Genomic DNA, 14,354 nt, shown 5'->3' with positions numbered 1-14,354 from the left:
CAAAGGCAGCGATGGGAGGGAGGGAATGACAGGGAAAGAGCGAACAGCTTACACTAAGCAAACGGAAAGAAATGTAGATATCACCTGATGTGGAAGAAATAGTTGTATTGTCAAAGCTCCTAGAATTCATAATCTTTATAGACCATGATGATGACAATTTGCCTTGTGAAGGTTAAAATGCGTTTATGATTTTAACTAAGTATCACTATTCCACAATACTGTGAAATATGTGAAATTTATGTAATCACCTAATCTCAATAAAAAAAATTAAAAAGGATATCTTAACTCTAGAACCCTGTACTAGAAAATCCCCTAAAAACTTATTTTATTAATCATCGTGGTCTGTCTCTTTCTAACCATCTAGCTCATCTTAAACAGTAAAATCCCAAAATATGACAGACAAGAAAAATCACAGTGGAAGGCTAATGATACTCCAAATTAGATCAACCGGATTTCATTGTGTACTCAGCCACTAAAAAGTTACATGCCTTAGTTATGAGCATTGTTGATTTATCAAGTCACTGTTGAAGATCGTCCTCACTCCAGCACCTCATGAATCGATGTTCTACATCGCTATCCAAGTGCAAAGGGAGGCGTTTGCAGAGCTTGAGCCTCTACCACTTCCCTAGCGCTTCACATTTGGCTGCCTTCCTTGAACTTGACACTGGAAAAAGAAACGCAGAACAATTTAATTTATGGTCCAAACAAAAAGAACGCTTAATTAAAATTTAGAAGCCAATTCCACAGACAGTGTCTGGAAGTGAGCCCAGAAGAAAAGAGAGATTATGATATAACCAAAGAAACCTGTAAAAGTTTAAGAAGTAGTTGAAGATAAATCTGTATGTACTTGTATAAATCAAGGCAAAGTCATTTGGGGCTAGAGGAGGGGAAGAGACACTGGTGGATGTGCAGCATTAGCTATGAGGCCATAGACATGTGTCCTTGCTAACTGATGGAGTAAATACAGAAAAGGCCATTTCCTGCCTCTGGGCAGGAATAATATAGCAAAAAGTCAAGAGATGTCTGTGTCTTAGAGACATTCCTACTGATGAGAGGTATGAGGAAATTCTTGGGACAGAGATCCTAAAGTATTTATGATGTCAACTTGTGGCAGCGTGCTTTTCGAACTGTATGCACATTAGAAGACATCACATTACACATTTTAAATGTGTGCATCTTCTAGTAGATATACCTCAATGAAACTGCTAAAATATTTGACAGCAGCTCCTAGTAAGCTTTATTCTTCACGATCCTGTTCATGTTTGCCTTGGGGAATCTTTTTTGAGAGGAAAAGCTCCAGCTTGAATCAGAACTTGATCTGTGGCCCAATTCCTGCTCAGCAGTACCCCGGCTTCATCTTGGGTAATAACAGGAGAAACATTTTCCCCCTCTTTACATAAGGCATACTTATTCCCCAAAAGGTTATCTTGTTCTTGATTTCTCCTTTCAGCACTGCATCTGCTGACCTAGAACCATTCTTACAACAAAAGGACCAGCAACCAAAGCCACCAGAAAATAACAGTGAGGCTCTTTAAGACCAGTAGAAAGAATAGAAAGAATGGTATCAAATTGAGAGCTTTCTAAGGAAGTTGCCTTGAGTCTACAAAGCCTACACAGCCTTCTTTCAGTATAACTGACTATAAGAAGCACAATAATGGAGAAGCCCAGGAGGGCTATTGAAAAAAAAAAAAACAACTCTGCAAAAAGTAGCAGCAAGGTAGGGGAGCAGAGTGTTTGATTTTATGGTTATGTAAAACTGAATGTCACTCCAGGTTGGCAAAGAGGTTTGTTTAATGGTTGCTTGAGAAGGCTTGTAAATATGTATGAAGTATATTCTTTTTATTATAATGAAATGATGCTTGTGGATGAGCTTTGTAAAGCATAAAACATAGTTAATATTAAACACTGGGTATCCATTAGCTCAGAGCAGTGATTATGGGCAGAATGCATCCTGAGAATGTAGAAAGTATGGAGCAGAATATAGAAATCAAAAGAAGTCTGAGTGTGTTTCTTAGTGTACAGTAGTTGCACAAAGCAGTTTCATTCTGACATTTTCTATAGGTGCATATAGTGTATTTTAATCAAATTCACCCTCCATGTTGCTCTTTCTACCCTTCCCTCCCATTTTTAGTGAGTTTTCATTATTCCCATTTTCATACTTGCATGTGAAATACTTTGGTCCTCTCCTTTTGCTCTCTCACTAATTCCCCTTCTAAAATATTTCCTGTTTTGTACTCATATCCTGTTTGTTTAGTCTACATGGTCTAGATTCTGAATATGAGAGAGCTGCAACTCTCTTTCTCTTTTTTTTCCTCTGTGTCTCAGACAACATACTCTCTCAGTCTGGCTTACTTTGCTTAACATGATGATCTTCTGTTTCATTCAATTCCTGCAATTGATGTGATTTCATGCTTCTTTATGGCTGAATAATAAGCCATTGTAGATAGATGCCACATTTCCTTTATTCATCTAGGCTGCTTCTACAGTCTGGCTATTGTGAACAGTGCTGCAGTGAACATGTGTGCTGGCATCTCTATTGTGTGCTTTCTTTGTCTAATGCTGCCTATGCCAGTGCCAGGCTGTCTTTGTTTCTATAGCTCTGTAGTAAATTTGAAGTCAGGTGTTTGGATACTCCAGCATTGCTCTTTTTGCTGAATTTTACAGTTTGTTTCTGAGACATTTAAAGATAATTCATTGAATCAAAGTTTCTGAGGATTAATATATGTTAACAGACTCTCAGACTTTGTAAACTATAAAGCATTACATAAGCTGTTCATCTTGAATGATATGTATGTATACATATGTATTATCCATCTATTTATATATATATATATATATATATATATATATATATATATATATATATATCTACCACTTTAAGCCACAGCTCTACTTCTGGCTTTCTGGCAGTCAACCAGAGGTAAGAGTCTCATGGACTTTCCTGCCCAGGCTGCCTTTGAACCTTGATCTTCAGATCTCAGTCTCCTTAGTGGATATGTTTTTAGGCATAAGTCTTCAACACCTGGTTATCTGTGCTTTTTAAGCAAAGCCTTTCTATGTATCCCAGGTTAGTTGCACAGTCAAAATCCTCCTGCTTCAGCTTTTCAAGTGCTAAGAACACAGTACTGAATTTGTTATATAAAACGTTATGTATCAAATTTGACTTAAATAAAAGGACACAGGTCTGGCTCCACGATACAGTCTGAAAGTGAGGCATTGTCCTATGGAAACTCTGAAAGTTGAAGGTTGTTGCATGATATTCTAAGTCAACAATTACTTTCCTGCAGAAGGATCTGACGTGATTTGTCTTTAGATGAAATTGAAAGGCCCTTGTGTTAGAGCATATAAAAAAATCATTGCGTGATGAATGCACTAAATAATTTAATTTGTGGTTTTCTTTGCTGGATGTACACTTGTCAGGGTCTACTCTCCATCTCAGACACACGTAGGCAAGGTGATGCTGCTACTCTCTTCGATGAAGATATTATGTCCTTGACCACACTGATTAATTCAGCTGAGGGCACAGGATCCATGGTGGACCAATGAGAGTCTGATTACTGTCTTTAGCATAGTCCTTTTTTTTGGTACACATTTAGTTTTATTGTAATAAAGCAATCTGTACACTTCTAGTGTTTAAAACTGGGCATCATCTTTCCATCCCAGTAAAAACAAAAGAGCCAGTGGCTCACGCCTGTAATCCTAGCTACTCAGGAGGCTAAGATCTGAGGATCACAGTTCAAAGCCAGCCCAAGGAAGAAAGTCTATGAGATTCTTATCTCTAATTAACCAGCAGAAAACCGGAAGTGGCACTGTGGCTCAACTGGAAGAGTGCTTGCCTTGAGCTGAAGAGCTCAGGGACAGCGCCCAGGCCCAGAGTTCAAGCCCCACAACCGACCAAAAATAATAATAATAATAATGAACAAACTTACAGTAGAAAATGTCAATTTCGAGTAAGATCCTACGGGGTCTGCTGATTCTCCCATAGTGGTAGGGCTCAAGTCATCATTAGGAGAGAATTTTATTTTAAAAGTGTCATCTTAAACTGCAAGGGTATCCATTAAACATGCCAAAGGAGAAGCCACGTCAAAATGCCCACTCACGCACCTAAACATCTCAAACACACCCTTTGCTCACCTTCTAGAATCCCATTTTTAAAGTTCCTTTCTTTGTTTTTAAACAAGAGAAAGTAGACAGATACATGTTGATAATGCTAAGTGTTGTATTCACTTAGATGCAGTGTAATCTCTGACCCTAATATATGAGAGAAAACGCTAGACTCTGTGCACTACTACACAGGGCCTGGGCCTCAGGCGGAGCAAAGGAACTGGAGCTTTTCTTGTTCCCCACAGGGCAGGTGGTGGTGGTGAGTCTGGACAGTTTTTTATTGAGACAGGAAGGGATAAAAATGAACTTAAAACCAAGAGGTGTGGAGATTCTTTTCCCATTGTATTCTGAACAAGGTATTTCCCCCCAAATAAGTTGAGAACCAGTTAAGAAAAAAGACCTCAAGAACAGCACCACAGAGCACAGAGAAGGGGAAAAGGCTGCAACTTGCGCCCCAGAGACTGGAAAAATAAAATAAAATAAAATAAAATAGGTTAGAATCCATCAGTGCTTTCTATTAGTCATTCCTCCTTTATCACTATCTTTGTCTTCTTCCCCTTCATCCTCATCCCTTTCTTCATCAGTATCTTCTAATCCTTCCTCCTCTTTGTCATCATCATCATTCTCTTCCCCTTCTCCTTCCTTACCATCCATATCAGGACCCAGGTAGTACTGCAGTGGGTTTGGCCAGATGTGGTCTTTAGGACCTCGCCCAAGTGGTCCACACCAGCGCCCGAGTGGTCAGCGAACCAAGGGGAGAAGCTCTCTGGTTCCTCAGGCTTCCTGCTGACTTTATTCAGCGTTTGACGGAGCCCTTTGCCAAATCCTTTCCAGATTTCCATTTGATTTTAGTGGACTTTGAAGACGGATTGCCACTCTCATTCCCGATGAAACTCTTCCGAGAGAACTTCACTTCCAAAGGAAGGATTTTCATCCAAATAAACATCTATTCAGTGACCTGATCTTATACCTTCAATTCTGTCACTTCACGTCTGGTCAGGCAAGGTAGCCAGCGCCCCTTTGTGAACCCCTCTCACCCCCAAGCAGCACAGACACTTGTGGGTGGTAGACACAGATTGTGGCCCCCAAATTTGGGGTTTGGGAGATCAATTCTGATCTCTTTCTGAAAAAAAAAATAGTTAATGGAGTTTATTATATTTCCGTTCTACTTTCAAAACCTCCTCACTGGCTTGTTCATGAAGTCTGTCCATTGCATTTTTTTTCTTTTCCGTATATATTTTTTTATTGTAAAGATACTGTCCAGGCCCAGAGTTCAAGCCCCACGACCGACAAAAAAAAAAAAAAAAAAAAAAAAAAAAGATACTGTACAGAGGGGTTACAGTTACATGAGCAAGGTAATGAGTACATTTCCTATCAAGCATTGTTACCTCCTCCTTTGTTTTCCCCCTACCATCCCTTCCCTCCCACCTCCCCAACTCCTCCCTCTCCCCCCCCCCCGCCCTGAAGTAGTAAAGTTCATTTTTAACATAGGATCTTGTACTCTCACTGTTACAATGAGTCAACTTGTATCCTTATTTCAGCATTTTGTTATATCCCTTCCTCTCCCCAAATTATAAAAATGTATATACAAGATACAGGATGCTGGCATCAGATACAGTGAAAACAGGGTTTATACCTTGGGGTAAGAACATACAAAAGAAACAAAAGAATCACATAGAGCATTATAACTACGTTAAAAAAAAACAATAGCAAGAAAGAAAAAAACCACTTGTGTCCCTGTCTAGGGGTTCATTTCACTTACATGGTCATATGTAGATAGCTTTTGACCTTTTATGTTTTTCCGAGACATGAACTAGATATTGCAAATAAGGGAAACCATGGAACCTATGTTTCCTTGGGCTTGGCTTACTTCACTTAGTATAATCGCCCCCATTTGTTAGGAAATGGAAAGACGTGTCCATTTCATTTTGTACTCCATGGATATGTTCGATTGCTTCTTGCTATTCTTTGTCTCCCTTTGGCAAGCCGAAGAGGAAGGTGTGCCCTGGCTTCAGGCCTGGGCTCTGTTGAGGTTTCTTCTGTTGAGGCAGGATGGTTGATGGTCGTTTGTGGGTCATGGCACGAAGAAAATGTCAGAAGCAAACCTGAAATGTCCAGATCCACAGGAAGGAGCATTGAGCACTCAGCATACTCTTTAGTAAAGACTTCTTAATGTCCTTGTGGACAAAAAGGTGGCATTTCTGAGTTTATAAGTATGAAACGGCTGGTAACCATGATAAAGAGAAAAAATGATGCATTTCAGAATGAAGCCAATACACAGAAAGGAAAACCAGTCCACATATAGACAATGTTTTCAGGCCCATCTTTGAGCCTCTTGACTCAATCATTCCTGAGATCAGATGCATCGCAGTGATTTCCCAGAGGTAATTCCCTTAATGCTGGAATGAGTTTGGAGCTGGTTTTCTGCTGCTCACAACCCTAAGCTGTCACTTTTAGCAATGGTGCTACCCCCATCAAGTCCTCTTCCTACCCCAAATCCAAGGAAAATCTAGCTTTCAGGGGAGTAAAGATGACCACGGGGAGTCTTAAAGTTCTTATAGCCAGCCATTAGGGCTCTAAGAGTTCAAAAGTGCCTTCATAGACTCAGAGAGCTAAGCCCAGCAAGAACCATGGTGCCAGGCCTATTTCAATGCCTTCTTGTAAAATAGAAGGCCAAGTATTCGCTTGCATTGCTTTCATTGCTGTTTTTCCAGTCCAGCAAATGAGTTGATTCATCTCTCTTAACTGTGTCTGCCTCTTATATTGAAGGGGGGACAGCTGTTTGTGTTCCCTTCTATTCTCTGAACACTTAAGGACTCCTATGCCAATCTGGACATAAACCATAGAGATGATTTGTGGGATCAGGTGAGAATCAGGAACCTTGCTGTATGCATGGGATTTAGGGGGATGTGGGAGTCTCATCCATGGCATTTTACATTTTTTTATGCTGCTAACCAAATCTTAAGAATAGTTACAGAAGGCCTATAACTTGACATAGTAAAATTTCTATCATCCTGGAATAAATATAATAAAATATATAATCCAGTACATCACACATCTCAGAAAGTCTCAAAATTAATAAAATAAAATAAAAGCAGCTCCTTTGGATGTGTTTGGTAATCTGGCTGTGTGTTAGCCAAAGGAGAGTCACATTGTTGTCATAATGAGTCAACAAGAAATATTCAGGCTGATTTACATTGTAGGAATCTCACTGGCATAGATCTTACTGAAATGAATTCTCTAGAGAAAAAAAATGAAAATAGTTTTCTCCCCTTAAATCAATATGAATTCTCAGGCTGGAATTTCCCTGAATTTAGAAAATGTAAACTAGGCTTCGAATACAAATTAAGCTCCTTTTCTGTGGGTTGTAGAATATTAATCTGTAATGCCATACACATACAAATGCACAAAGCTTATGCATAACTAACATCTGAAGTCTATTTACATGTAGTTTCTTGTATTTACCTGTATCAATTTCTCCCACTGTTTTCTCTACCAGAAAGGAATAAAAACATAATAATTGCCTGTAGCCATATTCTTACATTCCATTTATTTTGGTTGATTTCAATTATTTTTTGCTGTTATGATTCAATATTTAAATGAAAAGTAATTTTCTATACTGTGATATAGGTGAGCCAATTCCATCATTTAATTGGCCGAACTAAAAGGCTATCCCAGTTACTTTAGCTTTTAAAATAATGAGACACAGTTTCCTAAATGAGTGGCTCATAATAGCATGAAGTCCATTTTCAAATGGACTTATTGTGTATATTGAACACAGACAGACCTAAGCCCCAATTTCCCCGTGATATACACAAGTACAATGTCTTTACGAAAGTGTCATTACAGTGGGGAAGGATGAAAGGTGTTCGCATGGATGGCCAAACGATCAATGATAAACTAGTGTTCTGCAGTATCATGCAGTGGTGGGGCCACCCTTCTGTTATAATATTCTATATTTTAGTAGAATCTTTTTAAATCAGTGTCAGTCAGTTGTACAAAGGAGTTTCATTTTGACATACCCATTCATGCAGCATATATCTTGATCAGAGTCACTACTTTGTCACTTTCTCTCCTTAGTCCTCTCTTCCCAAACCAACCTCCGCATGCATGAGTGTACATGAAGCATTCTGGCTACATTCATCCTCGTTCAACCTCTCCACTACAGTATTCTTAGCAAAATAATAACAAGTGTTATTCATTGATCTAGAGTCTCCTCCTTCTCCTTTTTTTGTACCAGCATTGGGGCTTGAAGTCAAGACTTTACCAGTTGAGCCACAGCTCTACTTCTGGTTTTTTGCTGGTTCATTGGAGATGAATAGTTTCTCAGACTGGTTTCAAACCTTGATCCTCAGTCCTCAGCCTCTTAGGTAGCAAGGATTACTGGCATGAGCACTGGCTCTCATCTAGATTCTTAAAAAATATTAATGTCATAAAAGATCTGGTGAGAGATAGGAATTAGAGGAAACTTTTCTAGAGTAGAAGAAATGAAGTAATATGGTAGCCTGATATAGTACATAGTTCTTCATTTGATTTTTAGTAAAACAATAATGGGAAGGAAGGAAAATAGGGAGGGAGGGAAGGAGAAAGGAACAGAGGGAAAGAAGGATAGAAGGAAGAAGAAGCAAAGGAAGGAAGGAGAATAGGGAAGAAAGGAAAAGAAGAAGGGAATGAAGAACAGAGATGAGAAACAGAGAAATAATTGAGGAAATTTAGGGAAAACTGGAGAATTTTCCCTATAGACTCTGTTTTGGATAAGATGTATATTAAATTTCCTGGTCATGCTAATGGACTCAGGACAATTTCCTTGTTCATAGATAAAGTAGGCTTAAGTATTTAGCCTACTATTTAGTATTTAAATATTTAGGTAAAGTATCATTGATGTTTACAATATTCAAATGAACCAGTAAAAAATAAAAATGGAAAAAGCAAGACAAATGTGATAAAATGTTAAAGAACTGGAGACTTCAGATGAAATATCCATGGATGCTATTTGTACTAGTCTTTAAAATTATAGATATGAGATTTTGTGCAAAATAAAAAATTAGAGAAAGACCCCTTAACTCTTCATTTTAAGTCATATTTGAGCTCAGCATGGAGAGAGAAAGAGAGAGAGAGCGCAGAGCAGAAATATATATATTTGTGATTCCTCCAAAATTGGACAAAGTTATTCTAATAAACCCACAGGATGTTTTTCTGTTTAAATTACAGACAAGAGTCAATGAAAAGAAAATAGTATCTGTGATCCAAAATGAAGTGAAAAAATAACAGGCTGTCAAAATGTTATTTTATTTTGTGTTTTTATGGAACCCAGCAATTTATGTTGCTTTGTTATTTTTAATTCCAGTTAGAGACTCTTAAATGTATTTGAGAAAGACATGTGAAGTTATACTCCCAGCAGGGTTTGTTCTTATCAATCTCCAGTAAAGCTGCATTTTGCTTGGTTTTAATGTGTTTTTAGCCTGAAAATAAAACTTTTTAGCCTGAAAATAAAAGTCCTGCTTAAAAAAATACAAATGTGCTGGCAAGTTGAAAGGTTGCTCATATGTGGCCTTTTAGATATACATGCTAATTTGGAATATCTTGATTCTTAGAGAAATAGATAAGGGTGAATTTGGAGTGATTTGAAAGTTGGCTTCCGGTTAGGGGATGTCAGAGCTGGAGGATGGAAATTTAGAAGGGAAAATAAAATGAATCCCTTCCTTAGCTAGGATTAAATAGCCCAATTAAGGTCCTTAGCAAAGGTGTGTGATCCAATGGGCTCCTGAAACAAAGAAAAGCCAGAGGTGAGTTGCCAAAAAGCTTGCCAAAGCCTTGCTCTGAGGACTTACTCCCTGGCATCACCTGGGAACATGTTAAACGTGGGTCTTTCTTAGGCCTCACCTCAACAGTAGTGTATCACACCCTGAGCACTAACAAGATCCTCCAGCAGTTCAGGGTCTGGGAAGCACTGTTCAGAAGAAATTGGTTCTCTTGCTCTAGCAACTGTGTCGAGGAATTTCCTACAGACTCAGAGTTACTGCTGCCTGATGGATTGTGTTGTATTCTGTTTTCCCACCACCAATATGCTCACAGTTCCCTCCTTTTGTGAACAGACCTGATTGGGAAGATGCTATTTGTAGATGAATTGAATGACTAGGCTATACAGGATTAAGGTAAATCTCAAGATTGGGATAGACACAAAGGAGCTGTGGGGAAGAGGGCCACAGAGGGCAACATAGGCAAAGATTGGGGGCTGCGGTGTCAAGTCAAGGAATGCCAAGGAGTGTTGGCTACTATGAGGGAGAAGCAGGGGAGGATCCACCATCCTCCAGCAGAGGTTTGTCAGAGGGCCTTTCCTGCCCTCGCTTGAATGTCAGACGCAAGGCTCCACAGAGCCGCGAGACAATACATTGCGTCATGTTAAATCATCAAGTCGTGGTAATTACACAAGCTTATGTATCAGTATCTCATGTCCAGAAATTCTGATGTAATTGTTCTAGTATATAGTCTGAGATTTAGGATTTTTCTTAAAGTTCTATTTAAAGTCCTGTTATTCCATTGAACTCTCTACTACCCACTCCTCGTCACGTTCAAAGTAGAAAAGAAAGCCATTTTCTACGCGATTCTGCGCAAGTCAAGGAAATTAAGAAGTAGTTTAACAGAAAGTAATCACTGGAAGCCAGTCTGGGCAAAGTTAGCAGGAGACTATATCTGAAAAAGAAATGCAAAAAAAGACTTGGGGGCATGGTTCAAATGGAAGAGTATTTGCCAGGTAGAGCAGTACATGCCTATAAGCCCAGATACGTAGGAAGTAGGCAAAAACATGATAACCTGAAAAATCAATCTAAAATCAAAAGCTGGAAAAAATGGTAGAAAACTTGCTTACCAAGTATCAGATCCCCAATCCTCAATGTCAGTAAAAGAAAAATAAAATACATTAATGAAATTAAGAACTATGTTTCTGTGTTTGTATTTCTTAAAATGGTGCTCAAACTTGCATATATATATTTAAATATAGTGAAGCTTGTATATGATCATACTTGTATATGATTTTGCTTTAAAGGTTAAGATCATATTTTAATAGAAAACCCAATAATGCAATGGGAGGAAATATGACTTCTTTTATTATACCTGCAAGAGTTTTCCACTGTGCAACAAGACCTGGCCCTGTTATCTATCTGCTAGGAAGTAATCCTTTGGAGGAAAGAAGCAATCTCTTAGACTCTCAGTTTGTAAAGCCATGTCCCCAAATGTCAGCAAATGGTTTCACCTGCGATTCTGATAGTTTTCACATTTGTGAAATTTAGCTTTACTCTGAGAACTTAGCTATAAATATTGTAAAGTATAATATTGATTGTTTATAGAATCTTGTAGAAACATCCAAAACAAACACATTGAATGTGTTATATAAACAGCCTGTGGTTATTAGAGGAGAAAGATTTTTAAACAGCTAACCTGATGCAGGCCACATAGAAGCAACCATTAGTCTGCCTATGTCTGGAAGAACACGTGAAAAATAAGACCACTGCTCCCTTCTACCAAATCCTCTAGCTATTTGGCAGAAAATGGGACAATCTGAATATCATATTCAGAAGATATCCACAGACATATCAGCACACCCTCTTCCTGTCCAAATCAAGTGTGAACCTAAAGGAAAATTTCTAGAAAAGTTTCCATAAACTAGAAAGTGGGATTATGGGTGGACTTTTAATCACTTATGTTTCATTGTACTTACCCATATTTACTGGGTTTTCTATCATAGAGGAGTAGAACATTTTTTAATAAAAAATAATAGAATTGTTTTAAATTTTTAATAAAAGGGCCAAGAGCAAGTAACATAGGGGAAGATAAATATTTGTGGTAAAGTTCTGAGTTATGCTAGAAACCCTGCATGCGTTGAGCTTAGAAAACTCAGGGAAAAGTTGGACACCAGTGGCTCATGCCTATAATCCTAGCTATTCAGGAGGCTGATAACTGAGGATCACAGCTCAAAGCCAGCCTGGACAGGAAAGTCCATGAGACTCTTATCTCCAATTAACTACCAGGAAATCAGAAATAGAGCTCTGGCTCAAAGTGGTAGAGCACTAACCTCGAGCGAAAAAGCTCAGAAACAATGCCCAGGACCTGAGTTCAAGTCCCACAATTGACAAAAAAAGAAAAGAAAAGTCAGGAAAGAGGCTCCAAGGACTCTTCCTTAGTCATCAAGGTAATTGCTTCTCTACCCGAGTTCTAGCTGGAGTAAACCTTCTAAACTTTTCTACAGTCAAAGGGAATTACTGATTTATGGTCAGTATATTAATGCATCTAAATTTTGTCATTATTAGTCAAGAAGAGAGTAGAGAATAAGAGCACCGCTTTTATGTTAGCAATTGTAAAGAGGGAAGAAGTTAAACTTTAATGGAGCACTTGATGCTAGAAATCGTGCAGAAGAAATGTTGTAAATGAAATGCCTTTAATTATTACCACTGCCCTACGAAGGAGATAATGAAAATGAAGCTTAGACTCTTAAGTCAGCTCTGGCTGCAAAGTTAAGTACCCAGTCTCAGGTCTGATTTTGAATCCAGAAACCGTTTTGATTGAAAGCTCTGAATACAATGACATGTGGACAACAATTTTCATAGAGTTCTGTAGATTTAACAGGAAACTATCAGAACCGAAAAGAAAAGTGCTTAGGGTAAAGCACCAGATTAAAGAAAATGAGAGTATAAGAAAGACAGGAAAGAAGATAATGAATTGTTAAATGAATAAAAAGGAAAACTAAACCAACCATAGCTAACTTCATTGTGGAAGGTAACAAAATTAAGTAACCTACGATACATCAAGTTCCTGCTGTCAGTGTATGCTGTGTATGTTTGCTGATACATAGTTGTGGTAGTTTTTGAAGTTCCTCACTTCCACATAAACACTGCCTATTACTGATGATGACTGGGTTACAGGACAGAGAATTAATTCCACAACCTAAAGGACAAGGGCAGAGCATACACTTGAGAGGAGCCATAGACACTAATGGGATTAGTATTAAAACTAGCAAGAATAAGATGCCATGATAAAAGCATTAGGGAAACGAGCAACAGAAGGGAACTCCTTCAACTTGATAAATGGCATCTATGAAAAGTGAACAGATATGAACAGCTGAGAGTTATCTGCTTGAAATCATGAACAAGGCAAAGAATCTCCTTGCTATTTCTGTCAGCACTGTGCTGGGAGGTCCTACTCAGGGCAGTTTGTCAAGAAAATGAACTAAGGAAATGGGATACATCTCTATTTGCAGATGACACGATCTTGTGTTTAGAAAATCCTAAGGAACTTATTATGTCTTATTACCAAGGACACAATAAGTAAATTCTGCAAGGTTGTAGGCTACCCGACCAATATGCATCCACCAATCCTATTTCCACAGCTAGCCACAAACAATTCAAAAACAACATTAGAAAGATGTCCTACTTAAAAATGTATAAAAAACAAAATATTTTGGGGTGAGTTTAACAAAAGGAGCATAGTACTTACACATTGGAAACTACAAATGAATGAAAGGAGGCCAGATGAATGGAAAGATGCCCTGAATTCAGGTATTAGAAGTTTAAATGGCAATAACTTTTCCAATGGGTTAGTCTACAGATTTGATGCAAACCCGGTCAGCATTCAAGCTGCAATGTTGATAGAAATTGAAAGAGACTCATCCTGAAATTCCTATGGAGTTGCAAGGGATCCCAAATAACCACAATAATCTTCAAAAACTAAGAATGAGGTTTAGGAACGTTATGTCACCATTACAAAACTTACTACATGGGATTGTACAGTAATCAGGACAGTGTGGTCCCAGCACGAGGATGGATATATAGATCAGTGTGATGGAGAAACCAGAATTAAATCTACACGTCTACTGTTAACTTTGATTTCAGCAGTAAGCATATGAAAAAGTACTCCCCATTAGTCATTAGGAAAATGCCTATTAGAAGCACAATGAGACACCACCCATAGACCTACTTATGAGAGATACAATAAACAATGATAGAAAATGCTGACAACAGTGGCTCATGTTTGTAATCCTAGCTACTCAGGAGGCTGAGATCTGAGGATCAAGGTTCAAAGCCAGCCCAGGCAGAAAAGTCCCTGAGAGCCTCTTAGATCCAATTAACCACTCAAAAACTGAAACTGATGCTGTGGTTCAAGTGGTAGAGTGCTAGCTTTGAGCACGAAGAGGCTCAAAGTCTGGGACAGTGCCCAGACCTTGAGTTCAAACCTCACAACCGACAACAACAACAAAA

The 14,354-nt window shown here is 38.5% G+C and overlaps 1 long non-coding RNA gene and 1 pseudogene across 1 annotated transcript in view; one reads left to right on the top strand and one right to left on the bottom strand.

The window, feature by feature from the left end:
• The window catches only part of LOC138838741 (uncharacterized), a 148,769-nt gene that overhangs the window by 6,135 nt on the left and 128,280 nt on the right, over window positions 1-14,354 (top strand). The gene's annotated exons all lie outside the window — the stretch shown is intronic.
• Window positions 4,609-6,182, bottom strand: LOC138839018 (protein SET-like; annotated as a pseudogene).

The sequence above is a fragment of the Dipodomys merriami genome, unplaced genomic scaffold (genome assembly GCF_024711535.1).
Source record: "Dipodomys merriami isolate MVZ:Mamm:240054 unplaced genomic scaffold, mDipMer1.0.p SCAF_29, whole genome shotgun sequence".
Taxonomy (NCBI): Eukaryota; Metazoa; Chordata; class Mammalia; order Rodentia; family Heteromyidae; genus Dipodomys; species Dipodomys merriami.
The sequence above is the reverse complement of the archived record's forward strand: the minus strand, read 5'-3'. Positions and strand labels throughout refer to the sequence as shown.